At 43.0% G+C, this 27,284-nt stretch overlaps 1 protein-coding gene across 1 annotated transcript in view; it reads left to right on the top strand.

Annotated features, from left to right (window-relative positions):
• Positions 1–27,284, top strand: part of CHRNA4 (cholinergic receptor nicotinic alpha 4 subunit) — a 112,975-nt gene that overhangs the window by 28,516 nt on the left and 57,175 nt on the right. The window lies entirely within an intron of this gene.

Raw genomic sequence — 27,284 nt, 5'->3', positions numbered from 1 at the left:
GATGCATGCAGAATTTTTGCATTTTTGTTTGGGGAAAAATTTACCTTGCAGAAGAAGTTTATGGTTAGGGGTGTGAATGTAAATTAGTGCTGGTTATTTTTATTTTTTTTTTTGGATGGGGGGGGGCGCTTCAGAATTCTCGGTCTATAGGCACCCAAGGTTTAAATCCGGATCTGAAGTTAATGGGCTGCCCTATGCGACACACAAAATCATGTGACTAATCAGGCACATATGTCTGTTCCATAAAGAAACACTTATTTTCTTCAAACTAAATCCCTCTCGCTGCAACATTGTATCAAAAATCAGCACTAAAGTATCAAAACCCCCCCCCCCCCCCCCCAGAGATCAAAGCAGGTGAATAATAGGTCTATAAATCCGTTCCCCTCTACTCTTATGATCTGCCTATCCCTCCATGGATGCCTAAAATAAGATTCTGTGTCACTGCCCCGCCTCCTCCTCCTCCATTCACCTCCCCCTATCTTGTATGCTCCCCTGGGCACCTCCCACTTATGCCATTCTGCTTACAAAGCATGCACTGTTGCTGCAAGACTGATCTAATCTTTTAGCTGGCATGCCTCAGCTAAATATAAAGACAGATTTCTAGTAATTGTAGCGGCCAAAAGCTTTATCTTATGAATTTCAATTAAGTGATGAAAGAGAGTAAATATGGCCGAGTGTTCTTTAAAGGTGCAATTAAACATCTACGTCTTTTTTTTTCCCTCAAATTTTCATTGCTGAAAATGTCATTCAAAATATCTATAGAAAATTACATTACCGAAGTATGACAAGCTTTCCTGATCTGGTCCCCAGTGACTACAACTGAATTGAATTATTGTTATCATTAAAATATAATTATACAGTATTTATAATTATAAAAATATAAAATTATATTAAATATTTATATATATATATATATATATATACACAGTATATTTAATATATAATATTTTTTTTTATATAGTACTATAATATCACACATGCACATGGTTTGTGGCTAGCAGGAGCTTTATGGGTGTTTCATAGACATGTGCGTGATGAAAAAAATTGTTTCATTTCGATTTGTTAATCTTTAGTTTAGTTAAATTCAGTTGATTCGTTAAATTTGTATTCCGGATCCGTATTCGGAATTTGTTCTATGTATTGTTCAAATTTTCTTCAAAATTTTCTTAAAATTTTCTTAACCGCTTGCGTCGGCAAGTACATATACTGCGGCGGTCAGCCCCTCACAGGCAGAGTGACGTATCGGTACGTCACTAGCCTGTGAGGCTCTGGGGAGCGAGCGCTCGCCGGCGGCGCGCTCCCGGACCCCCCCGCGCGTGTGACCGGCGGACCCGATGTCCGCCGGTCACTCGGCGATCGTCGGGGGAGAGGGAGAAAGGCAGGCTGTGTAAACAAGCCGCCTGTCATTCTCCCCTGTGTAGAAACAGTGATCATACAGTTCTACTATGTAGGACCGTTGATCATTGTTCCTACAGCTCAAGCCACAGCCAATCACAGTTAGAATCACGCCCCTAGGGACACACACAGCCCCTCCCTCTCAAATAAAGTTAACCCCTTCACTGCCAGTGTAATTTTACAGTAACAGTGCATATGTATAGCACTGATTACTGTAGAAATGTCACTGGTAACCCCAAAAGTGTTAACAATGTCAGTCAAGGGTCCGATCTGTCCGCTGCAATGTCGCAGTACCGCAAAAAAATCGCAGATCGCCGCCATTACGCGTTAAAAAAAAAACAACAAAAATGCCAAAAATCTTTCCCTTTGTTAGTAAACGCGATACATTTTGCGCAAACCAATCAAAATACGCTTTTTGTGATTTTTTTTTAACCAAACATATGTAGCATAAAACAAATTGGCCGAAAATGTTAAAAAATGTTGATTTACTTTTTTTTTGGGGGGGAATTTCATATAAAAAAATGTGAAAAATATTGTTATTTTTGCAAAATTGACGCTCTTTTTTTGTTTATAGCGCATGATCAAAAAATCACACAGGTGATCAAATACCACCAAAAGAAAGCTCTGTTTGTGGGAAAAAAAGGACGTCAAATTCGTTTAGGTACAGCGTCGCACGGCCGCGCAATTGTCAGTTAAAGTCACGCAGTGCCGAATCGCAAAATACCCCCTGGTCTTTTAGCAGCCAAATCCTCCGGGGCTTAAGTGGTTAAAATGTACCAATTTGTTTTTTTCTCTAAACAATAGATTTGATAAACTTCATTACAGTCGAATCAAAAAAATGTTTATTTTTTTTTTTTATTTGAATGCAGCAGAGTAAACAAACCTCTGATTGTTATTTATACACATTGATCCTGTTTGTATTAATAATATGTTTATTCAAAATATGCAGTGTTCTATTTATTAAAAGTAGTATCTTACGTTCAACATTTTACTATGTATAATACTGTGCAGAAGTTTTTGCCAGCTGAGTTCAAATTCGAATAGAATTCTATGTACAATTCGAGTTGGATTTTGAAAATTCAGACGAACTTCGCTTTCTGATTCGGAGAATTTGGTAAAATTCGCCTGTACTGTAATTCGGGGCTTCGGATATATCCGAATCTCTGAATAACTAAAAATTTGTCCAAATATTTATTCAGGACAAAACGAACCGCACGTCTAGAGAGCCTATCTATCACGTACCTGGTGAAGACTGGAATGTTGTGGAGGCCTTTCTTGCTCCTCCCGCTTAACACTCACTCCCGAAGGTGGGAACAGAGAGTGCTAAGGCAAGGAGTGGCACGAGTGCCGTAGTGGCTAGCCAGTGATGTTTACTCCATAGGTGGGTAAAGCTGGTAGTCGCAGTCCTTGGAACTGGATGCAGTAGCAGCTTGGCACCAGAGCGTGGTATGGAAGTAGAGCCAGGAGACAAGCAGCAGTCAGTGGCAACCGGGCAGTGAGTTACCAAATCAGCAAGCAAGCAAGTCCAGGAGATAAGCCAAGGTCGATAACAGCCGGGCAGTGCGGTACAAGGTAAGCAGGCAGATCAGGTCCATTAAGCAAGCCTAGGTCGGGGTAGTAAGCAATAGAGCTGGAGCACGAGCAGAGGCAAAGTCCGAAGGCAAGCCGGGTCATATACGGGTGAGTAGAAACAACAGATCAGGTCTCAGGAACACAGAAACAAGCTGAAGACCATTCAGCAACTGCTCACAGTAATAGAGCAGATTAAATAGGCCACTGGGCGCCAAGTACTAATTGGTGTGTGCGCGTACACGTTCGCGATCGCGCACAAATATGTGCGCAATGAACCGGTGATGCAAAAGTGACATTGGTCCTTCGCTTATAAATATTAGCACGTGTGTAATGTGCACGAGCATGAGCATAAGTTTGCGCTGGCCTTTTGGTGGTGGAAATCTGGTTTACCTTACACTATCCTCTTCAATCAGATAGACCTTGTCTAGTAGGCTTACAGTCTTTGGGAGGAATTTACTCAAACTGGAGCAGACAGAATCTAGAGCAGCTGAGCATTAGTAACCAATTGGCTTCTAACTTCAGATTTCTCAGCTAACCTTTGAAAATGAAATCTGGAAGTTGATTGGTTGCCATGCACAGTTGCTTCAGTCTTAGTAAATTCCATTCAATGTGTAGCAGGAAGTAGGAAGAAGAGCCTGCATATCAGAGGCATAACTAGAACCTTCAGGGCCCCGGTGCAAGAAACCATGAAGGGACCCCCCCCCTCCCTTCAAGCCTGGGGCTCTTCCCACTGATCCTAGGGCCCTTTACTCTCGTTGCGGGGCCCTTTATTACGGTCCCACAGTGGGACCATTTCACAAGTTCTGCAGTGGGCCCCCTTCCTGCCATCTTGGGACCTCCCCACGGTGGTGGAATGCCAGGGCCTGGTCGCTAGTGTGACCTTTGCGATCCTGGAAGTTCACCCATTGGGGTCAGTAGTTTTTATTTTTTGGTATTTTAATTGTATTATTTTTTAACATTTTATTTTATTTTTTTACAATGTCACTGACTATGACTCTGTCCATTCAGAAAAGGAAGGAGCTGGTAAATTGCACATTTACCGACCCCTTCCTGGTTCTCTATTGTGACACATCCCCTGCAGCACCTGGCAGGAGAGGGGAGGGAGCACAGTGGGAGGGGGGGAACACACAGGGGCCCAGAGACAGCAGAACACAAGTGAACTGGATAGGAGGAGTGGCGGGGGCAGCATACAGAGGAACCAATCTCCTCCATTTTCCTCCTGCAGCTACAGGAGGAGAAAGGAGGACAGTGATTTCTCTACATGCTTCCCCCGCCACCCCTCCCTGGAGCATGGGGCCCGGTTGCAATTGCAACCCCTGCAACCCCTGTAGTTACACCCCTGCTGCATATGTAATTAATGTATAGTGGGTACGGAAAGTATTCAGACCCCCTTAAATTTTTCACTCTTTGTTATATTGCAGCCATTTGCTAAAATCATTTAGGTTCATTCTACTTCCTCATGAATGTACACATAGCACCCCATACTGACAGAAAAACACAGAATTGTTGACATTGTTGCAGATTTATTAAAAAAGAAAAACTGAAATATCACATGGTCCTAAGTATTCAGACCCTTTGCTGTGACACTCATATATTTAACTCAGGTGCTTTCCATTTCTTCTGATCATCCTTGAAATGGTTCCTCACCTTCATTTGAGTCCAGCTGTGTTTGATTATACTGATTGGACTTGATTAGGAAAGCCACACACCTGTCTATATAAGACCTTCCAGATCACAATGCATGTCAGAGCAAATGAGAATCATGAGGTCAAAGGAACTGCCTGAAGAGCTCAGAGACAGAATTGTGGCAAGGCACAGATCTGGCCAAGGTTACAAAAAGATTTCTGCTGCACTTAAGGTTCCTAAGAGCACAGTGGCCTCCATAATCCTCAAATGGAAGACGTTTGGGACGACCAGAACCCTTCCTAGAGCTGGCCGTCCGGCCAAACTGAGCTATCGGGGGAGAAGAGCCTTGGTGAGAGAGGTAAAGAAGAACCCAAAGATCACTGTGGCTGAGCTCCAGAGATGCAGTCAGGAGATGGGAGAAAGTTGTAGAAAGCCAACCATCACTGCAGCCCTCCACCAGTCGGGGCTTTATGGCAGAGTGGCCCCTACGGAAGCCTCTCCTCAGTGTAAGACACATGAAAGCCCTCATGGAGTTTGCTAAAAAAAACACCTGAAGGACTCCAAGATGGTGAGAAATAAGATTCTCTGGTCTGATGAGACCAAAATAGAACTTTTTGGCCTTAATTCTAAGCGGTATGTGTGGAGAAAACCAGGCACTGCTCATCACCTGTCCAATGCAGTCCCAACAGTGAAGCATGGTGGTGGCAGCATCATGCTGTGGGGGTGTTTTTCAGCTGCAGGGACAGGACGACTGGTTGCAATCGAGGGAAAGATGAATGCGGCCAAGTACAGGGATATCCTGGATAAAAACCTTCTCCAGAGTGCTCTGGACCTCAGACTGGGCCGAAGGTTTACCTTCCAACAAGACAATGACCCTAAGCACACAGCTAAAATAACGAAGGAGTGGCTTCACAACAACTCCGTGACTGTTCTTGAATGGCCCAGCCAGAGCCCTGACTTAAACCCAATTGAGCATCTCTGGAGAGACCTAAAAATGGCTGTCCACCAACGTTTACCATCCAACCTGACAGAACTGGAGAGGATCTGCAAGGGGGAATGGCAGAGGATCCCCAAATCCAGGTGTGAAAGACTTGTTGCATCTTTCCCAAAAAGACTCCTGGCTGTATTAGATCAAAAGGGGGCTTCTACTAAATACTGAGCAAAGGGTCTGAATACTTAGGACCATGTGATATTTCAGTTTTTCTTTTTTAATAAATCTGCAACAATGTCAACAATTCTGTGTTTTTCTGTCAGTATGGGGTGCTATGTGTACATTCATGAGGAAGAAGAATGAACTTCAATGATTTTAGCAAATGGCTGCAATATAACAAAGAGTGAAAAATTTAAGGGGGTCTGAATACTTTCCGTACCCACTGTATATGGTGCTTTGTACATATAGAGTGGATAACTATACACAGCAGCAATGTTTTTAACATCACACACACTGATTGGAGCATTTCTATTATAGTGAAGATACTGAAGAAAACTGTCCAACACTGAGGGACTTCAGATTCACGGAAATTATATTAAAATATTCCTGCCTAGATAAACTTCACTGCATGGCATTTCTCAGGGCAGGTTTCCTGATTGTGACAACGGTGGACCATGGAATGTATGAAATGGCCACTTGTAGTCACCATCAGAAGTCTGATGACAGGGTGACAACACAGAAGTACAATAAATAATAACAGGGGAGAGGGAGGGGCTGAAGGATTTTCTTGGTACTGATAGACACACAGCAAAAATGTAAAATCAAGTATATTTTATTACAAAAAATAGCAGCAAAACATAATAATACTACAAAGTAAAAATGTGAATTAAAAGAGTTTTGGTTCTCATTGCACCCTATTACTCTGACCCAGCTGTGTTATAGTCTGTAGTCTGTAGGGTACTATGTGTAATAAAAAAATACTCAAAAATACTCAAATATAAAACACCAATAATTTACTATTACATGAAATATTCAAAACAATACTACAAGTGGTCAGTATAACAATATCCTGATCAGTTATACATAAATTAGCCCGATTTTAACGGAATCCAAGGGATAAGGCATAAGTGCATATGGATCGACGCGTTTCAATAATACGCAGAGTAATCAATGATATGCAATGTAATGATACACAATGTAATCAATGATACAGTACACAGAGTAATCAATGATATACAATGTAATGGTACACAGAGTTATTAATGCTATACAATGTTATGATACACAAAGTAATCAATGATACACAATGTAATGATACACTAAGTAATCAATGATACACAGAGTAATCAATGATATACAATGCAATGATACACAGAGTAATCAATGATACACAGAGTAATCAATGATATACAATGTAATGATACACAGAGTAATCAATGATATACAATGTTATGATACATAAAGTAATCAATGATACACAATGTAATGATACACTAAGTAATCAATGATACACAAAATAATCAATGATATACAATGTAATAATACACAGAGTAATCAATGATATACAATGTAATAATACACAATGTAATCAATGATACACAGAGTAATCAATGACATAAAAAGAACAAGGAAGGCCCCACCCTTTCTCCTACTGGAGAAACTGGCTGGGAAGATACAGGGATTTTAGGGTGCCAGGCAATAAATGTACTATGTGTAATAAAAAATATATAGAGTACTCAAATATAAAACATCAATAATTTATTATTACATGAAATATTAAAAACAATACTACAAGTGGTCAGTATAACAATATCCTGATCAGTTATACATAAATTAGCCCAATTTTAATGGAATCCAAGGGATAAGGCATAAGTGCATACGGATCGACGTGTTTCAATGATGCGCAGATTAATCAATGATATGCAATGTAATGATACACAATGTAATCAATGATATGCAATGTAATGATACACAATGTAATCAATGATATACAATGTAATGATACACAGAGTAATCAATGATACACAGAGTAATCAATGATATACAAATTAATGATACAGAGTAATCAATGATACACAATATAATAATATACAATGTAATCAATGATACACAGAGTAATCAATGATACACAAGGTAATGAACAATATACAATACAATAAATGATAAAAAAATAATCAAAAACAAACAATGTAATTAATAACACACAATGTAAGTAGTAATACACAATGTAATTTGTTGATATACAATGTAAGTAATGATACATTGCGGGTATATCGTGTGTTTTTATCACTGGATAGACAGATCTCCAATAAAGGATTTGTTTGTTTCTCGGGGTTGGGGTTCATCCAAGCCATTGGTACAATAATCATACATAATGTATGAAATACTTCTTCCCTTTAACTCCGGGAAAATTGATTGCTATTTTTGGATAATAATATCCCTCCACATTCTCCTTTAAGAAAATCTAGAGCTTCCACCAGCATGAGCAGAGGATAATTTGGTGTGAAGAAAGCATGGTGGGATCACTTTTATAGGTGTTACGCTTCCACGCCGTGGCTGAATTTCAAAGCCAAAGTCTGCAGACATGAAATTCTGTACAGAGGAGAGAGAGGAATGGGGGATGGGGGGGCTGTTCTATGGGAGACAGGGGAATGGGGATCTGTATTGTAAGAGAGAGGAGAATGGGGGTCGGTGCTGTAAGAGAGGGGAATGGGGGTCTGTACTGTAAGAGAGAGGGGAATGGGGGTCGGTGCTGTAAGAGAGGGGAATGGGGGTCTGTACTGTAAGAGAGAGGGGAATGGGGGTCTGTACTGTAAGAGAGAGGGGAATGGGGGTCTGTACTGTAAGAGAGAGGGGAATGGGGGTCTGTACTGTAAGAGAGAGGGGAATGGGGGTCGGTGCTGTAAGAGAGGGGAATGGGGGTCTGTACTGTAAGAGAGAGGGGAATGGGGGTCTGTACTGTAAGAGAGGGGAATGGGGGTCAGTGCTGTAAGAGAGGGGAATGGGGGTCTGTACTTTAAGAGAGAGGGGAATGGGGGTCTGTACTGTAAGATAGAGGGGAATGGGGGTCTGTACTGTAAGATAGAGGGGAATGGGGGTCTGTACTGCAAGATAGAGGGGAATGGGGGTCTGTACTGTAAGAGAGGGGAATGGGGGTCTGTACTGTAAGAGAGAGGGGAATGGGGGTCTGTACTGTAAGAGAGAGGGGAATGGGGGTCTGTACTGTAAGAGAGAGGGGAATGGGGGTCTGTACTGTAAGAGAGAGGGGAATGGGGGTCGGTGCTGTAAGAGAGGGGAATGGGGGTCTGTACTGTAAGAGAGAGGGGAATGGGGGTCTGTACTGTAAGAGAGAGGGGAATGGGGGTCGGTGCTGTAAGAGAGGGGAATGGGGGTCTGTACTTTAAGAGAGAGGGGAATGGGGGTCTGTACTGTAAGATAGAGGGGAATGGGGGTCTGTACTGTAAGATAGAGGGGAATGGGGGTCTGTACTGTAAGAGAGGGGAATGGGGGTCTGTACTGTAAGAGAGAGGGGAATGGGGGTCTGTACTGTAAGAGAGAGGGGAATGGGGGTCTGTACTGTAAGAGAGAGGGGAATGGGGGTCGGTGCTGTAAGAGAGGGGAATGGGGGTCTGTACTGTAAGAGAGAGGGGAATGGGGGTCTGTACTGTAAGAGAGAGGGGAATGGGGGTCTGTACTGTAAGAGAGAGGGGAATGGGGGTCTGTACTGTAAGAGAGAGGGGAATGGGGGTCTGTACTGTAAGAGAGAGGGGAATGGGGGTCGGTGCTGTAAGAGAGGGGAATGGGGGTCTGTACTTTAAGAGAAAGGGGAATGGGGGTCTGTACTGTAAGATAGAGGGGAATGGGGGTCTGTACTGTAAGATAGAGGGGAATGGGGGTCTGTACTGCAAGATAGAGGGGAATGGGGGTCTGTACTGTAAGAGAGGGGAATGGGGGTCTGTACTGTAAGAGAAGGGGAATGGGGGTCTGTACTGTAAGAGAGAGGAGAATGGGGGTCGGTGCTGTAAGAGAGAGGAGAATGGGGGTCTGTACTGTAAGAGAGAGGAAAATGGGTGTCTATGCTGTAAGGGAGAGGAAAATGGGGGTCTGAGTTGTAAGAGAGAAGGGGTTGGTGGTCTGAGTTGTAAGAGAGGAGGGAATGAAGGTCTGAGCTTTAAAAGAGAGGGTAATGGGGGTCTGTGCTGTAGAAGAAAGTGGAATCAGGGTCTCGCCTGTAAGAGAAAGGGGAGTGGGGATGTTGTGCTGTAAGAGAGAGGAATAAGGAGCTGTGCTGTAAGAGAGAGGGGATGGGGGTCCTTTCTCTAAGAGAGAGAGGGAGGGGGGTCTGTGCTGTAAGAGAGAGGGGGATGGGGGTCTGTACTGTAAAAGAGAGGGGAATGGGGGTCTGTACTGTAGGAAAGAGGGGTGTTGGGGATCTGTTCTGTAAGAGAGAGGAGAATGGGGGTCTGTGCTGTAAGAATGAAGGGAATGGGGGTCTGTGCTGGGAGAGAGAGAGGAAATGGGGGTCTGAACTGTAAGAGAGAGGGGAATGGGGATCTGTACTGTAAAAGAGAGGGGGATGGGGATCTGTGCTGTAAGAGAGAGGGGGGATGGGGGGTCTGAACTGTGAAAGAAAGACTGGAATGGGGGTCTGTGCTGTAAAAGAGAGGGGAATGGGGGTCTGTGCTGTAAGAGAGAAGGGAATGGGGGTCTGTGCTGTAAGAGAGAGGAGAATGGGGGTCTGTGCCGTAAGAGAGAGGGGGGGTGGGGGGTCTGTGCTGTAAGAGAGAGGGGGGGTGGGGGGTCTGTGCTGTAAGAGAGAGGAGAATGGGGGTCTGTGCTGTAAGAGAGAGGGGGGGTGGGGTGTCTGAGCTGTAAAAGAGAGGGGGTCTGTGCTGTAGAAGAAAGTGGAATGGGGGTATCGACCGTAAGAGAAAGGGTAATAAGGGGCTGTGCTGTAAGAGCGAGGGGCATGGGGGTCTGTGCTGTAAGAGAAAGGATTAAGGGGCTGTGCTGTATGAGAGGGGAATGGGGGTCTGTATTGTAAGAGAGAGGGGAATGGGGGTTTGTGCTGTAAGAGAGAGGAATGGGGGTCTATTCTGTTAAAAGAAAGGGGAATGAGGGGCTGTGCTGTAAGAGAGAGGAGAATGGGGGTCTCGACTGTAAGAGAAGGGGAATGGGGAAATCTGTGCTGTAAAAGAGAGGGAAATGGGGGTCTGTGCTCTAGAAGAAATTGGGGGTCTCGACTGTAACAGAAGGGGAATAGGGACGCTGTGCTGTAAGAGAGAGGGGAATGGGGGTCTGAACTGTAAGAGATAGGTGAATGGGGGTCTGTACTATAAGAGAGAGGGGAATGGGAGTCTGTACTGTGGGAGAGAGGGGAATGGGGGTCTGAACTGTAACAGAGAGGGGAATGGGGGGTCTGTACCGTAAGAGGGAGGGTAATGGGACTCTGTGTTGTAAGGGAGAGGGGAATGAAGGGTTGTGCTGTAAGATGGAGGGGAATGGGAGTCTGTGGTTTAGGAAGCAGTGGAAAAGGGGGCTGTGCTGTTAGAGAAAGAGAGAAAGGCAAAAAGGGGGCTGTGATGTAAGAGAGAGGGAAATGGGGGTCTGTGCTGTTGGAGAAAGGGGAATAGGGGCATGTGCTGTTGGAGAAAGGGGAATAGAGGCATGTGCTGTTGGAGAAAGGGGAATAAGGGGATGTACTGTTGGAGAAAGGGGAATAGGGAGATGTACTGTTGGAGAAAGGGGAATAGGGTCATGTGCTGTTGGAGAAAGGGGAATAGGGGCATGTGCTGTTGGAGAAAGGGGAATAGGGGGATGTGCTTTTGGAGAAAGGGGAATAGGGGATGTGCTGTTGGAGAAAGGGGAATAGGGGCATGTACTGTTGGAGAAAGGGGAATAGGGGGATGTGCTGTTGGAGAAAGGGGAATAGGGGGATGTGCTGTTGGAGAAAGGGGAATAGGGGGATGTGCTGTTGGATAAAGGGGAATAGGGGGATGTGCTGTTGGAGAAAGGGGAATAGGGGGATGTGATGTTGGAGAAAGGGGAATAGGGGGATGTACTGTTGGAGAAAGGGGAATAGGGGGATGTGCTGTTGGATAAAGGGGAATAGGGGAATGTGCTGTTGGAGAAAGGGGAATAGGGGGATGTGCTGTTGGAGAAAGGGGAATAGGGGGATGTACTGTTGGAGAAAGGGGAATAGGGGGATGTACTGTTGGAGAAAGGGGAATAGGGGCATGTGATGTTGGAGAAAGGGGAATAGGGGGATGTGCTGTTGGAGAAAGGGGAATAGGGGGATGTGCTGTTGGAGAAAGGGGAATAGGGGGATGTGCTGTAGGAGAAAGGGGAATAGGGGGATGTGCTGTTGGAGAAAGGGGAATAGGGGGATGTGCTGTTGGAGAAAGGGGAATAGGGGGATGTACTGTTGGAGAAAGGGGAATAGGGGGATGTACTGTTGGAGAAAGGGGAATAGGGGCATGTGATGTTGGAGAAAGGGGAATAGGGGGATGTGCTGTTGGAGAAAGGGGAATAGGGGGATGTGCTGTTGGAGAAAGGGGAATAGGGGGATGTGCTGTAGGAGAAAGGGGAATAGGGGGATGTGCTGTTGGAGAAAGGGGAATAGGGGGATGTGCTGTTGGAGAAAGGGGAATAGGGGGTGTACTGTTGGAGAAAGGGGAATAGGGGGTGTGCTGTTGGAGAAAGGGGAATAGGGGGTGTACTGTTGGAGAAAGGGGAATAGGGGGTGTACTGTTGGAGAAAGGGGAATAGGGGGATGTACTGTTGGAGAAAGGGGAATAGGGGGATGTGATGTTGGAGAAAGGGGAAAAGGGGGTGTGCTGTAAGAGAGAGGGGATTGGCAGTTGTGCTTTATGACTCTGCTGTACATTTCAATGATATATAAATGGATGGAACATTTTATTCCTGGAAGTGTAAGAATTCTTGTATTAAAGGGAATATATAGCATTACTTTACATTATACATATGGTTATTACATGCCATACATACTATACATATTATTATATACATTGTATTAGATGACCTGTATTAAAAGGGATATATAGCTCGTTTTTATTTTTATATACAGTATGTTACATAGATCTGCTTGATGGAATTATTCTATCTGTGTGTTTTTTAAAGAAAAACCCCCATTTATTAGAGGCAAGTCATATTTCCTCATTACATATGCAGGCACTGCTTCTTGCTCTGCAGGGCTGCACAGTGGGTGTGTTTTAATGGCCCGTCTTACAATGTAAGTCAATGAGTGGACTGACCTGTTGAAGACAATGCACTCCCTGTGTGGTTGATATCTTTTTCCAGTAGTCAATAATGGCCTTCTGTTCACTGAAAAAAACAAGGTGTTCTATGAATGACAGCCATGCTGAGCAAGCAACCCCCTCTGCAGAAGGACAACCACCTGGAACAGAACCTGCAAGACCACAGCAATCGCTGTAGTAGTGGTGACTATTATAGTGAGTTTCCACTTCCACAGGGATCGCACAAGTATGGCATATGCATACAGCCATTGTTACAAGCTGTACTTTGGATTTAAAGAGGATGTCGACTATTCACTAGTCAGGGCCGCCAATAGGGCAATACAGCTGGCATTCCTATACGAATGGGGCCCAGGAACTTGACGAGCAGGAGGGCCACCTGTATTGCCTTTTTGCTGGAACCAATCCCCCTGTGGCTCCCCCTGCAGCACAGTTGGCTTCTCCTCTCCCTTCCCCTTTGCACCTAATCACCCCTCCCCCCCCCACTGTGTTCATTCAGGAAAGGGGGGGCTATTAAATATGATATATTTACTGTTTCCCTGCTCTTCAACCCGAACCCGATTCTTCTGTGCCCTGCAGTGGTGCCAACTTCTCCTCCTCTCCCTGCTGCAGGGTACAGGAGGATCTTGTTTAGGAAGGAGAGCGGGGGGCTGGTAAATATGTCATATTCCCTTTCTTTCCTGAATGAACACAGTAAGTGATCAGTACCAGTTAATTCTGTGTTTACTATGCTTCAGTTTCTGAATGAACAGGAAGCCTCTTTAGGAACGCCTCCTGTGCATTCACTCTTCAGTGTAGCTGAGGCTGCAGAGAAAGGGATTAAGGCATCTGTGTCCTCAGACTCTTTCTTGATTCCAAAAGTGAGACATGAGGGGTGTGTTTATATCCCTGATATTTTACTAAAGCCCCCCCCCCCACACACACACACACACCCACACACCCAACAGGGCTGTTAAAATATTTTTTACAGTTTATTTTTCTATTCTTTTTTTTTTTTTAATAATTTTCAAAAGTTATAATTAAATAATACCAAAGTAAAATATCCCCACAACATGATGCTACCACCACCATGTTTCACAGTGGGGATGGTGTGTTCAGTGTTAGTTTTCTGCCACACATAGCGTTTTGCTTTTAAGCCAAAAAGTTAAATTTTGGTCTCATCCGACAAGAGCACCTTCTTCCACATATTTGCTGTGTCCCCCACACGGCTTCTCCCAAACTGCAAACGGGACTTCTTATGGCTTTCTTTCACCAATTGCTTTTTTCTTGTCACTCTTCCATAAAGACCAGATTTGAGGAAACCACTAATAGTTATATTGTGGACAGATTCTTCCACCTGATTTACCATGGGCCTCTTGGCTGCTTCTCTGATTAATGCTCTCCTTGCCCGGCCTGTCAGTTTAGGTGGACGGCCATGTCTTGGTAGGTTTGCAGTTGTGCCATACTCTTTCCATTTTCAGATGATGGATTGAACAGTGCTCCGTGAGATGTTCAAAGCTTGGGATATGTTTTTTTTATAACCCAACTCTGTTTTAAACATCTCCGCAACTTTATCCCTGACCTGTCTGGTGTGTTCCTTGGCCTTCATGATGCTGTTTGTTCACTAAGGTTTTCTAACAAACCTCTGAGGGCTGCACAGAACAGCTGCATTTATACTGAGATTAAATTACACACAGGTGGACTCTATTTACTAATTAGGTGACTTCTGAAGGCAATTGGTTCCACTAGATTTTAGTTAGGGGTATCAGAGTAAAGGGACTGAATATAAATGCACGCCACACATTTCACATATTTATTTGTAACAAATTTTGAAAAAACATTTATCATTTTTCTTCCATTTCACAATTATGTGCCACTTTGTGTTGGTCTATCACATAAAATCCCAACAAAATACATTTACGTTTTGTAATGTGGAAAATTTCAAGGGGTGTGAAAACTTTTTGAAGGCACTGTATCTTTTAGATTTAGCAAGAATTTTGTAAGTTATGTTGTGTTTGTGTCCACTAATAAGGATTTTAGAAGTATTCTTATTGAAATTATTGTTTTGATATTTACTGGGGTGGGGGGGGGGGATCTGTGTGGTAGGCTGCACAGGACCTCGTAACATAAGCTCTGCCTGTCCTGACCCTGCTTTTGGATTCTAACCAAGGTTATACCAACAGTTCATGCTCTGTGACAACCTGGCATTCTAAGGGTGCCAAAGGCTGAGGTAGGGGCCCCTTCTTAATCCAAACTCTGGTATATCCATCTTAGCTTCATAATCCAAACTCTGTGTTATCCATGTTCAGGGCCGGGACAAGGCCATCCAGCGCTCTAGGCAAAGATGCCAAACTGCACCCCCCCCCTCCATTAGTGTTAGGGTCAGAGCACCGCATTCCTTGCAATAAACCATTGTGCCCAGGGCAACCCTCCCTCCTGCCCACCCCTTGTCCCGGCCCTGTCCATGTCACTTTGCTGCCTCTTTCCAGACAGAACTTTCTCTTAGTTGCCTCTTTCCTGGACAGAATTTTCTTGGTGGTCATGGCCTTGCCTTTGGTGCCTTATCGGTAGGAGACTGAATAATGGGTGCTGAGGGTTGTCATATTATATGGAGGTGTGTTGTCTCCGGGTGTCACAATGTTTTATTAATGCTCTGTGACACTCAGGACGGGGCACAGTTCACCAATCAATGTCACCTGCTCTGTTTCTCTTGAGTACGTTTTTCCAAGATAAAAAAGCGGTCATGATTTATGTATGCCCGTCCCCGGAGACGGCTGACCCACTTCCACCTGCCATCGGCGCTGCCCCTCCGCCTGAACGCACACCACCTCTCGCAGATCCGTTACGTCTTCTAATGCCGAACAATGTCAAAAGGATTAACAAAGGCTCATTATGATAAGCAAACAAAATGCATAGTCACTGTGTACCATCCGCCGAAATTCATAGATGACCTCTAATACTTTGTTTACTTAAGAAGCGATTTTACGAAGCTTGGGCGCGATTGCTTCTTTCATTTCATGCTGGATCAAACGTGCTTCTATGCTTAAAGCTGAAGTTTAATATGATTATAGTGTGCCTCCTTTCCTCTCTGATTAACATTCTAATAACATTTTCTAAATAAAACCTTTTTGTTTTCATTACTTACCTTATTTTAGTCTCAGTGACGTCATAATGTATGTGCTTCTTCATCCAACGCAGGCAGATCGTGGCTGGTGGGAGGGGTTGGCAGGGTGCTGTACAAAACATCAGAGAACCCTGCCTTAGTATTTATTACTTTTTTATTTTCTTTATTTTTTAGTAAATGATATATAATTAATCTAGTCCTTTTTTCATAAATATGTTGCATTTTTTTTTTTATACAAAGAAAAGCAAAGAAACAATAATCAATTTAAAAAACTAAAATCAAGCAATGATAAATACAACTAAATGGGATCAAGCCAAATAAGCACAGTTGTGAGTACACAAAAAAACAAACAAACAAAAAGAGACAAAATGTAGCCCAAGTCAGCTCGTAGGGTTGAAAGTAAACCATTGGGCCCTAAGAACGCACCAGAGGAAAAGGTTGAGAGCATAGAAGCCAAAAGATAGGATCAGTATGAGGGCGGGCCTCCCAGGCAACCAAAAGCGAGGTGTATAAAGGAGACCATACCCAGACCGGTCCCAGCTAGCCCAAACACTATTAAATTGTGGTAAAGTGTAATAATGTAGTAATAAATTAATCTAGACCTCTTTTCACATTTTTTTTTTTTTTTTAAATTATACAAAAAAAGCAAAGAAACAATAATCAATTTAAAAAAACTAAAATTAAGCAAGGATCAATACAACTAAATGGGATCAAGCCAAATAAGCACAGTTGTGAGTACACAGAAAAAACAAAAAGAGACAAAATGTAACCCAAGGTGTCAAGTCAGCTCGTAGGGACAAAGGTAAACTGTTGGGTCTTAAGAACACACCAGAGGAAAAGGCCGAGAGCATAGAAGCCAAAGGATGGGATCAGTATGAGGACGGGCCCCCCAGGCAACCAAAAGCCAGGTGTATAAGGGAGACCATACCCAGACTGGTCCCAGCTATCCCAAACACTATTAAATTGTGGTAAAGTGTAATAATGTAGTAATAAATTCATCTAGTCCTCTTTTCATATTTAAATGTTTTTATTTTTTTTATTTTTTTAAATTATACAAAGAAAAGCAAAGAAACGATAATCAATTTAAAAAACTAAAACCAAGCAAGGATCAATACAACAACATGGGATCAAGCCAAATAAACACAGTTGTGAGTACACAGAAAAAACAAAAGGAGACAAAATGTAGCCCAAGTTGTCAAGTCAGCTCGTAGGGACGAACTAAACTGTTGGGCCCTAAGAACATACCAGAGGAAAAGGTTGAGAGAATAGAAGCCAAAGGATGGGATCAGTATGAGGGTAGGCCTCCCAGGCAACCAAAAGCGAGGTGTATAAAGGAGACCATACCCCGACTGGTCCCAGCTATCCCAAACACTATTAAATTGTGGTAAAGTGTAATATTGTAGTAATAAATGAATGTAGTAATACATTGATCTAGTCCTTTTTTCAAAATTGTATTTTGAATTGAAATTTTTTTTTAATTATACAAAGAAAAGCAAAGAAACAATAATCAATTTAAAGAACTAAAATCAAGCAAGGAGCAATACAACAGAATGGGATCAAGCCAAATAAGCACAGTTGTGAGTACACAGAAAAAACAAAGGGAGACAAAATGTAGCCCAAGGTGTCAAGTCAGCTCGTAGGGATGAAGGTAAACTGTTGGACCCTAAAGCCTCGTACACACGCAACGAATTTCTGGCGACCGGTCGTCCGTCTTTTGTCCAGAGTGCGTGTCTGTTGGTTGGAATGTGCTCTAGACTGCAGACGAATTTTCCCGTACGACAGAATTCTACTTCAGAAGCGATGTCATGTGTTGGGTTGCTTTCTATGTGTTCTTTCATCTCTGAGCATGCCTAGTCTTGCTCATAAGATTTTTCCCCATCGAAATCTGTACTAATGAGACAAAAATTGGACGTGTTTTGATGGTCGACAAAAATTATATAGCCTGCACACCAGGATTTTTTCGGCCGAAAAGTCGGAGTCGGTTGTCGGAAGCACCATACTAACAATCCGAAAATCGGCAGATCGGTCGTCGGACGAAATTTCCCGGCCGAAATTTCTACTTGTGTGTACGGGGCTTAAGAATACACCAGTTTAGAAGGTTGAGAGAATAGAAGCCATAGGATGGGATCAGTATGAGGACGGGCCTCCCAGGCAACCCAAAGCAAGGTGTATAAAGGAGACCATACCCAGACCGGTCCCAGCTATCCCAAACCCTATTAAATTGTGGTAAAGTGTAATATTGTATTAATAAATGAATGTAGTAATACATTGATCTAGTCCTTTTTTCAAAATTTTATTTTTAATTGAATTTTTTTTTAATTATACAAAGAAAAGCAAAGAAACAATAATCAAAGAACTAAAATCAAGCAAGGAGCAATACAACAGAATGGGATCAAGCCAAAAAAACACAGTTGTGAGTACACAGAAAAAAACAAAAGAGACAAAATGTAGCCCTAAGTGTCAAGTCAGCTCGTAGGGACGAACGAAACTGTTGGGCCCTAAGAATACACCAGAGGAAAAGGTAGAGAGAATAGAAGCCAAAGGATGGGATCAGTATGAGGATGGGCCTTCCAGGCAACCAAAAGCGAGGTGTATAAAGGAGACCATACCCAGACTGGTCCCAAACACTATTAAATTGTGGTAAAGTGTCATTAACTGAGGCTGTTAGATATTCCATTCTACGAATGTCAGCTAAAATATTCAGTAATTTAGTTCTTAAAGTGTATGTACAGGAAAAACGTTTGTTTTTACTCTCTAGTTTTGGACAAAGTGGGGTCTTTACCATCTCTATCCCAGTTGGGGAGATTGAACCTCTCTCTATTTGTTCTGGTGACAACAGTCAAAGATTGGTATTCTGCTGTCCTCTCAAAACCTGTTGTGTCCTAATGACTGGAAGCCAATGGAAATCTCCCCCAGTGAAACAGAGACCACAAAAAGTTACCTTCTCTACGTCATGAAAAATGAAAGGAAAAAAGTTTTGACTATTCATACTAGAGATCCACCGAAATTTCAGCTGGCGAAACATCATGACCGAAAATGGTGTTACCGGCATTTTTCCAGAAAGAGAAAAAAGTGCAGATAAAGGCGCTGAAAACACACACAAGATTTCCGGCGCTTTTACTGTACTTATGGTGTGTTTTTCATAGGTCATGTGACTCAAAAACCTCATCAAAAACATAACACGGGTGCATTATTGATGTGTTCTTGCTGCGTTTTCAATGCATTTCAACTGGGAGGTGCGTTTTTGGTGTGTTTTTTTTTTTTTTATCTGACCAAAAATGCAGCAAGCAAGATTTTTAACAGCCCCACAGAAGCGCAACGGACCAGTGTAAAGATATACATAGAATTAAAAGGGATGCAGTATATTTTTCTTGAGCTTTTCTTGCACTAAAGGCGCCGATAATGGCTGACAATAAATTCATATTCATTTAAATTCCTGGTATTATTTAAAAAGTCGAATTTATTACAATTCTATATAAAAAAATATATATATATTTTTTTAAAAACTGTCATGTTGTTTTCAGTTTTCGGGCCAAGTGCATCCTGCATTTTCGGTTTCAGCACCAAAATTTCCATTTGGCGCACCTCTAATTCATACACTCTAATTTAAATAAATCAATAAATAGTGATAGCATATGTACTAACCATGTGTCTTTATATTAGATGCCCATTATCCAAGCATTCTGATGGAGAAGGAGGGCCAGTGTATATGTCATGGGGGTTTATTAAGAGCCTGACCACAACAATACAATAATAATACATCAAGTATTATACAAGGGTCAGATGTAGGCCTTCCAATATAGTGCTGATGAAAAAATAACACAGAGAATTTAAAAAGATCAAAAAGTAAATTTTTTACTTACTTAAGTTACTTTAGTTACAGACATTAAGCCCAATTCACAAAGCTTTAACACAAGGTTAGTTATCTTTATTTAAGCTAAGTAACAGTGGCGGCCCATTCATTAGGGGCGCAGGGGCGCCGCCCCCCCATCCATGCGCCCGGCTCCCTAATCTACATGCAGGGCGCCGGATGCATGGATTCCAATGGGGGATTTTTTTTTTGAAGCACGTGATTAGAGCCAGAAGTTCTAATGGGCTTCAAAAAAGGGTGGGTTCGGGGCGCAGAGCACTGCATCCTGAACCCACCCAGTTGTGTGACAATGGCGAATGAATATTCGCTATTATCACACTGATTCTCTTCCCAGCCAATCAGAAAGTGTGTCCTGAGACCTGTTTCCTCATTGGCCGAAAGGAGAAGGCATCCTATTGGCCAAGAAGGAGGGAGGAGATGGCCGCCGGGAGAGAATGTGGACTGAGGGGGAAGCCGCTGCCGGTCAGTCCCGCGGAGCAAGGTAAGTAAAATGGCAGGGGGGATATGGTGGTGCGTGCTGGGATATGGTGGTGTGGGCTGGAGTGATTGGGGAGGTCCGTCTGCCGCCCCCACCCCCTCCTGACTGATGGAGCACCAGCCGCCACTGCTAAGTAACAACAACTGAAAATAACTGTCACTTTTTTTTAAATAAGTGTCATTTTCCTGGTGTGGTGTTTTTGTGAATTGAGCCTAATGGGTTACAAAAACAGTGGTGTCAGGTCTAGTACAATCCTCAGCAATGCCTGACCTGCAGTCCCCTCTTACACTACAGGTCACTGAATTTTGATGGTCTTGACAGTTTCTTGTCCATCTCAAAGTATGTTTTGAACATACTATTTATTTACTACTAAAAGCAAAAACTCAGCAGTTTGCTGATGTACTTTACTTTCCGGATTTTGGAGGCATTCTAGAAGCCTAATTTAACACACGGAGCAGAGCGGTATGCTAAGCAGAAGCTACTAATATTGTTCTCTCTGTAGGCAGCCTGTGAATTCTATTTCTGGATGTATCGCTGTCCGAGCTTATAATTTGATTCAAATATATTTTAGCATTGTGAGCCAGTTGAGTTCCCTTGCTGTGCACAGTGCTACCATTTCATAATTTTTTATTATTTAGGCACTGCTTAGAGGAGTGGAGGGCACAGAGGTGACCTCATCAGTGCTCCTGCTCCTTTGGTCAGTCAGAAGGCTGTGATGATCAGGGGACCACGGAAGCAGAAATTAATTTCCAGTCACCCATGTATATTCATAAGGGGTGCCAAATACATGCGATGAGAGTCCAAGGATGTATTTTATCGATCCACAAAAGTCAAAAGTACAATAACAGGGGCCAGACTTATCCCTTTAATTGGGTCTCGAGATAAAAACAAGAACTTACATGGACCCCTTTCGTATGCTAATCTATATAGAAACAATTTTAATGACTCAAGGGTATCTGTAACCAGTGGTACCAGCATTCTTGGCAGTAATGATTACTTGCACTACTATTATGTGTGTTTGGCACTCTTTCCAGTCCGAATATACATAGACTACTCAAGCCCAGTTACCCCCTTGATTGGGAAAACTCCTGCTTTGTGGGCAGCTGCTAAACCAAGGCTACTTTAGGCCCAACTCAAGATTATCTAGTATCTACAAAAAAAAAAACTTGGGTCCAGCTCCTCACACCTATCAGGGCCGGGATCTCAACCCACGCCCTCTGCTGCATTCGGCAGCAGCTCTCCTTGATGAGCTACCTGAGATGCTGGACAGTATCCTGTCTGAACCTTGGGATAATCTTGCCTTGAACCTTATTTCTTGTGAACCTTGAACTCCTTGCTCCTCCCATGAACTTCGTATTTAAGAAAAACCTTTGCACTTCCTGTTTGCCAGATTATTGTGCTCTCTCCAGCCAATATCTTGCTCCTTTGTGTACCTGCAGCTGTCCCTATCTCCACTACTGCTGGTTACTGACCTTTGGTTTGTTCCTCGACTATGCTTCCTCTGGATCCCAACCTGCAACCACTTGTTACCAACCTTTTGCTTGTTTACTGACTACGCGTCTGCCTGATTCCTACCTGCTATATCTGCTACTGGAACCCCAGCTTGCTCTCCTCCTGGTGGGGTGATTCTGAGGACTGCAACTTGGTACTAAAATGTAGAAAAACCCATCCCCACCATTATGAGCTCTGGTGAACACTGGTTAGTGATTAGACCCAGCACCTTGGGTGAGCCTGTGCCATCCGCCAGGGTGAGCTGCTTGAACACTTATCCAGCTGGTCAGTGGGAGCCCCTCTATGGCTATAGCTACTGGTCTACAAGCCTGACCCCTGACCGTGACACCTACCTTCAGCTGCAATGCTGCAAAATCCAGAAGGAAAAGAATAGGTATTTACTGTATGTGGAGTATACTGTAGAACTGAACTCCTGAGATGGTTTCCCTTGAGTTTCACATTAGTATTCCATCATTGTTTATATAATCTTTATTTAAGAAAAGTAAAGGACAAGAAACAATACAACAACGAGGCAGGGTATACAAAGGAAACAAAGGTGGGGGAGCAACAGGAACCCCCAAAATCCGATAACGACACATGAGCCAAAGGGACGATGGAAAACAAAAAAGGGCACTCAGAATTATTGCTGAAATCTTAAACACATGAAGCTACTGCTACGTGCACCAACGGGTGGGGCGGTGGCCCACCCACGAGTTTCCCCATCATCCGTCTCCCCCACCCCACAACTGCAGCCACAGATCTAGGCACAAAGTGAAAAAGCACTTACAGGGCAATGTGGGCGGGGAGCAAGGTGGTCTCCACCCAGCCAGCGTGAGGCAGGGGTAGGGAGGCTGAGGCTAGGGTAGGGCTATGGCAGGAAAAGAAAGAAAAAAAAGGGGGGGAGGGGGGGATGGAAGGGGGAGGGGTTGGGTGGGGGAGAAAAACCAAGGGGGGATCGGGTGGAACGTGAAGTAAAGAATCAAACATCTCAATGTAAACAAAGGCAGATGCAGCTGGGCTAGGGGTCTCTATGAGTCAGGGGTAGTATAGTGTATCCAGAGCGCCCACTTGGCGTAAAACTTATCATATCTGTCTTTACATTTGGCCATCCATTCCTCCGCCGACATGATATCATTCACCATCAGTATTCCATCATTGTTAATTTAAAATGTGCTTAAAGTGGCAGCCCTGCGAATGTCACCTATGGAAGTGTATCCTATTCTCAGTTCTCATGTACCTCCAGGAGGCCATGTTCCCCTATATAAAACAGCAATCATAAATACCAAACCATGGACATTGATCTAAAGCACTTGTGCAAGGTGAAGGAACTCAAGAAAACTTGAACTGTTGGTTGCACTTGAGGACTGAGTATGGGAACCACTGAGCTATGGGAATGTAAGGCTGAAATCTATTATGAAATGAAGAAACATGTTGAGTGTCCATGTTTGGATCAATGTCCATGGCTTGGTATGTACGCCAGCTATTTTAGCTACAGGAATTTCCTAAGAAAATTGTCTCTTGGAGGTACTTTAGGACTCAGGCTGGGAGCCATTGGCCTTGGAAAACGTAAGACTGAAATCTACTTGCAAAACAAAGAAACTTTGAAACATTGATCCAAAGCACTTGTGCAAGTTGAAGGAACTTGACCTGTTGGTTGTACTTGAGGACTGAGCATGAGAATCGCTGATTTATGGACATGTAAGGCTGAAATCTACTACGAAATGAAGAAAAATATTGAGTCTATATGTTTGGATCAATGTCCATTGCTTGGTATTTATGACAGATATTTTAGCTAAAGGTAATTCCCAAAACATGGCCTCATGGAGGACTCAGGCTGGGAGCCATTTGGCCTAGGAAAACGTAAGACTGAAGTCTACTTGAGAAACAAAGAAACGTTTGTGGTCTCCATGTTTACGTCAACGTCCATGACTTGGTATTTATGATGACTATTTTAGCTAAAGGAAATTCCAAAAACATGGCCTTTTGAAGGTACTTGAGGATTGAGCTTGGAAGACATTAGCCTAGGAAAAGGAAACACTGAAATCTTACTTAGCAAAACTAAGAAACATGTTAGGTCTCCATGTTTGGATCAATGTCCATGGCTTGGTATGTACACCAGCTATTTTAGCTAAAGGAATTTCCTAAAACATTGTCTCTTGGAGGTACTTTAGGACTCAGGCTGGGAGCCATTGGCCTTGGAAAACGTAAGACTGAAATCTACTTGCAAAACAAAGAAACTTTGAAACATTGATCCAAAGCACTTGTGCAAGTTGAAGAAACTTGACCTGTTGGTTGTACTTGAGGACTGAGCATGGGAATTGCTGATTTATGGACATGTAAGGCTGACATCTACTACAAAATGAAGAAAAATATTGAGTCTCCATGTTTGGATCAATGTCCATTGCTTGGTATTTATGACAGATAGTTTAGCTAAAGGTAATTCCCAAAACATGGCCTCGTGGAGGACTCTGGCCTAGGAAAACGTAAGACTGAAATCTACTTCAAAAACAAAGAAACGTGTGCGGTCTCCATGTTTACATCAATGTCCATGACTTGGTAGTTATGATGACTATTTTTGAAATTAATATGGCGCCTTCAGATAGCAGTACTCTGATCGCCAGAGGGATAGGGGTGTTCTACAAGTCAGGAGTGTGCAACATCCCAAATACAATGGAGAGTTTGTTCGGATTAGATCAGGCAAGGACTTTAGAGGCACAATTATTAAAAAACACAATTTATTTAGGAAAATATTAAAATCAACAATATGGGTGCATATACCTCATAAAAGAGGACAACAAATGACAGTACATTAAATAATATGCACAAAGTATATAAGTAAATCGAAGGAGTAATATCCTACTGCATCACAAAATTGGGCCTTGTGATCGGTGACAGGAAGGATAACTGTCGTCCGTCAGGGTCCCATGGTTTTACATTCAAGCGATAGATGGTAGATTATTACAATGCTCAACATGTTTCGCTTTATAAATAAAGCTTCATCGGGAGCTTAGATCATATTTCTGTGTAAAGAAGATTGAATAAAAATCATTCAGACAGAATGGTACATGTGAACAAATGTATCTAGATGTTGGATGACAAATATTGATACGCAACCAGTTGTTAAACATATGCACCACACAATGAATTTATTCAATCTTGTGATCGGTGACAGGAAGGATAACTGTCGTCCGTTTGTTGTCCTCTTTTATGAGGTATATGCACCCATATTGTTGATTTTAATATTTTCCTAAATAAATTGTGTTTTTTAATAATTGTGCCTCCTAAAGTCCTTGCCTGATCTAATCCGAACAAACTCTCCATGATGAATATTTTAGCTAAAGGAAATTCCAAAAACATGGCCTTTTGAGGATTGAGCTTGGAAGCCATTAGCCTAGGAAAAGGAAAGACTGAAATCTTACTTAGCAAAACTAAGATACATGTTAGGTCTCCATGTTTGGATTAATGTCCATGGCTTAGTATTTATGATGGCTATTTTATCTAAGGTAAATTCCTTAAACATGGTCTCTTGGGGGTACTTGAGGAATGAGGATGGAATTCACTGTCATGGGTGACATTCGCTGTGCCGCCACTTTCAGCACATTATTTTTTTTCACACATTCTTTATTTAGACCAGAATGAGACAGGGTGAAGATCCAGTCAGATATAACAAGGAACAACATGTTAGCATATTTTAACTTATTAGAAAGCCAGGATTTAAACCTTGGCTTGCCTCAGCCTACCAGCTTTTAAATAAAGACCAGGATTTCAGGGGAATTTTATCCATGTGTTGTCCTGGATTGACTGTGACCATGGGGATGTCTTTGTTTTGTTTGCTCACGTCACACGCTCTGTCTCCGGATTGTATTTCCACTGTGGAAATTGCACCTTCACATTCTAATTCTGAATTGTGAAAATGTATTCTAATATTTTTCCACAATGAAGTGTTAAATAGTTTTGCAGGTGTTGAAATAAAAATGGCTCCAGAGCACACACCTTCCCATAAGAGTCTGCTACATCCATTTACAGAACAGGGAGTCCTTCACAGTAATTAAGGCTCTGTTCACACTGCAGTGGGTGTAGAAGAGCCTCCATGGCAAAGTACTGGTTAGACCACTGTTCCTGAAGAAGTGGTGATAGGGGTCCACAGCAGGGATGCCGATCCATGGGGCTGGAGCCACGTAGCCCTACGTTGGTCGCGCACGCGTCGGCGGCAGGCTCCTGCTCCCACTAAGCCGCGGGGATGCCGATCCATGGGGCTGGCGGCCACGATTGCTGCCAGGCACCCGCGATCGCTCCCCGTGGAGAGAAAAGGACGGTCAGCTGTTGTAAACGCAGCAGACCGTTGTTCTCTCTGGAATGAACACAGAGCGCCTGTGATCCTCCTATATAGGATCACAGGTCTCTATGATCATTTCACAAGTCCCTCCCCCCACAGTTAGAAAACACTCCCCCTCGGCTCACACTTAAGAGGAAGTAAACCCTCCTCTGCAACTTGTACCTATAGGTAAGCCTATGATAAGTTTACCTATAGGTACTTTAAATATCTCCTAAACATGTACCGTTTAGGAGATATTTACCTTACATGCAGCCAATGACATCACCTGGCGCATGCGCTCTGAAGGAACGGCCGCTGGTGCCGTTCCTTCAGAGCCCCGTGCCGTGACCGTCGGCTCCCGCGTGCGGGAGCGACGTCACCGCGGCTCCGGCCAATCAGATGGCCGGATGCCGTGATCCCGGAAGACGGGCGACTGAACATGTCACCCATCATACAGGTAAGCGGGCGGCACGGCGGGGGCTCGTTCTAAGGTAAGTATTTCATAATGAGCTAGTATGCGATGCATACTAGCTCATTATGTGTTTCTCTTTCAGGTTGAAAAATTTTTTTTATTTTTTATTGGGTTTACAACCTCTTTAACCGTTAGCTCGCCACTGGGTTAACCCCTTCCCTGCCAGTGTCATTAGTGCAGTAACCGTGCATATTTGTAGCACTAATTACTGTAGTAATGTCACCGGTCCCCCCCAAAAGTGTCAAAAATGTCAGTTAGGGGTCCGATCTGTCCGCCGCAATGTCGCAGTCCTGCTAAAAATCGCAGATCGCCGCCATTACTAGTAAAAAAAAATTGAAAAAATAAAAATTACATAAATCTTTCCCCTAGTTTGTAGACGGGATAACTTTTGCGCAAACCAATCAAAATAAGCTTATTGGGATTTTTTTTTACCAAAAATATGTAGCAGAAAACAAATTGGCCTAACATTATGAAAAAATTAGATTTTAAATTTTTTTTTTTATAGGGAATGTTATATAGCAGAAAGATATTGTTTTTTTTTTTTTTTTCAGAATTGTCGCTCTTTTTTTATTTATAGCGCAATAAATAAAAATCGCACAGGTGATCAAATATCACCAAAAGAAAGCTCTATTTGGGGAAAAAAAAAGGACAACAATTTTATTAGGATATAGCTTTGCACGACTGCGCAATTGTCAGTTAAAAAAATGGCCTGGTCATTAAGGGGGCAAATCTTCCGTTTCAGAAGTGGTTAATAGCCAC

The sequence above is a fragment of the Pelophylax lessonae genome (genome assembly GCF_965119305.1).
Source record: "Pelophylax lessonae genome assembly, chromosome: 11".
Classification (NCBI taxonomy): Eukaryota; Metazoa; Chordata; class Amphibia; order Anura; family Ranidae; genus Pelophylax; species Pelophylax lessonae.
The sequence above is the reverse complement of the archived record's forward strand: the minus strand, read 5'-3'. Positions and strand labels throughout refer to the sequence as shown.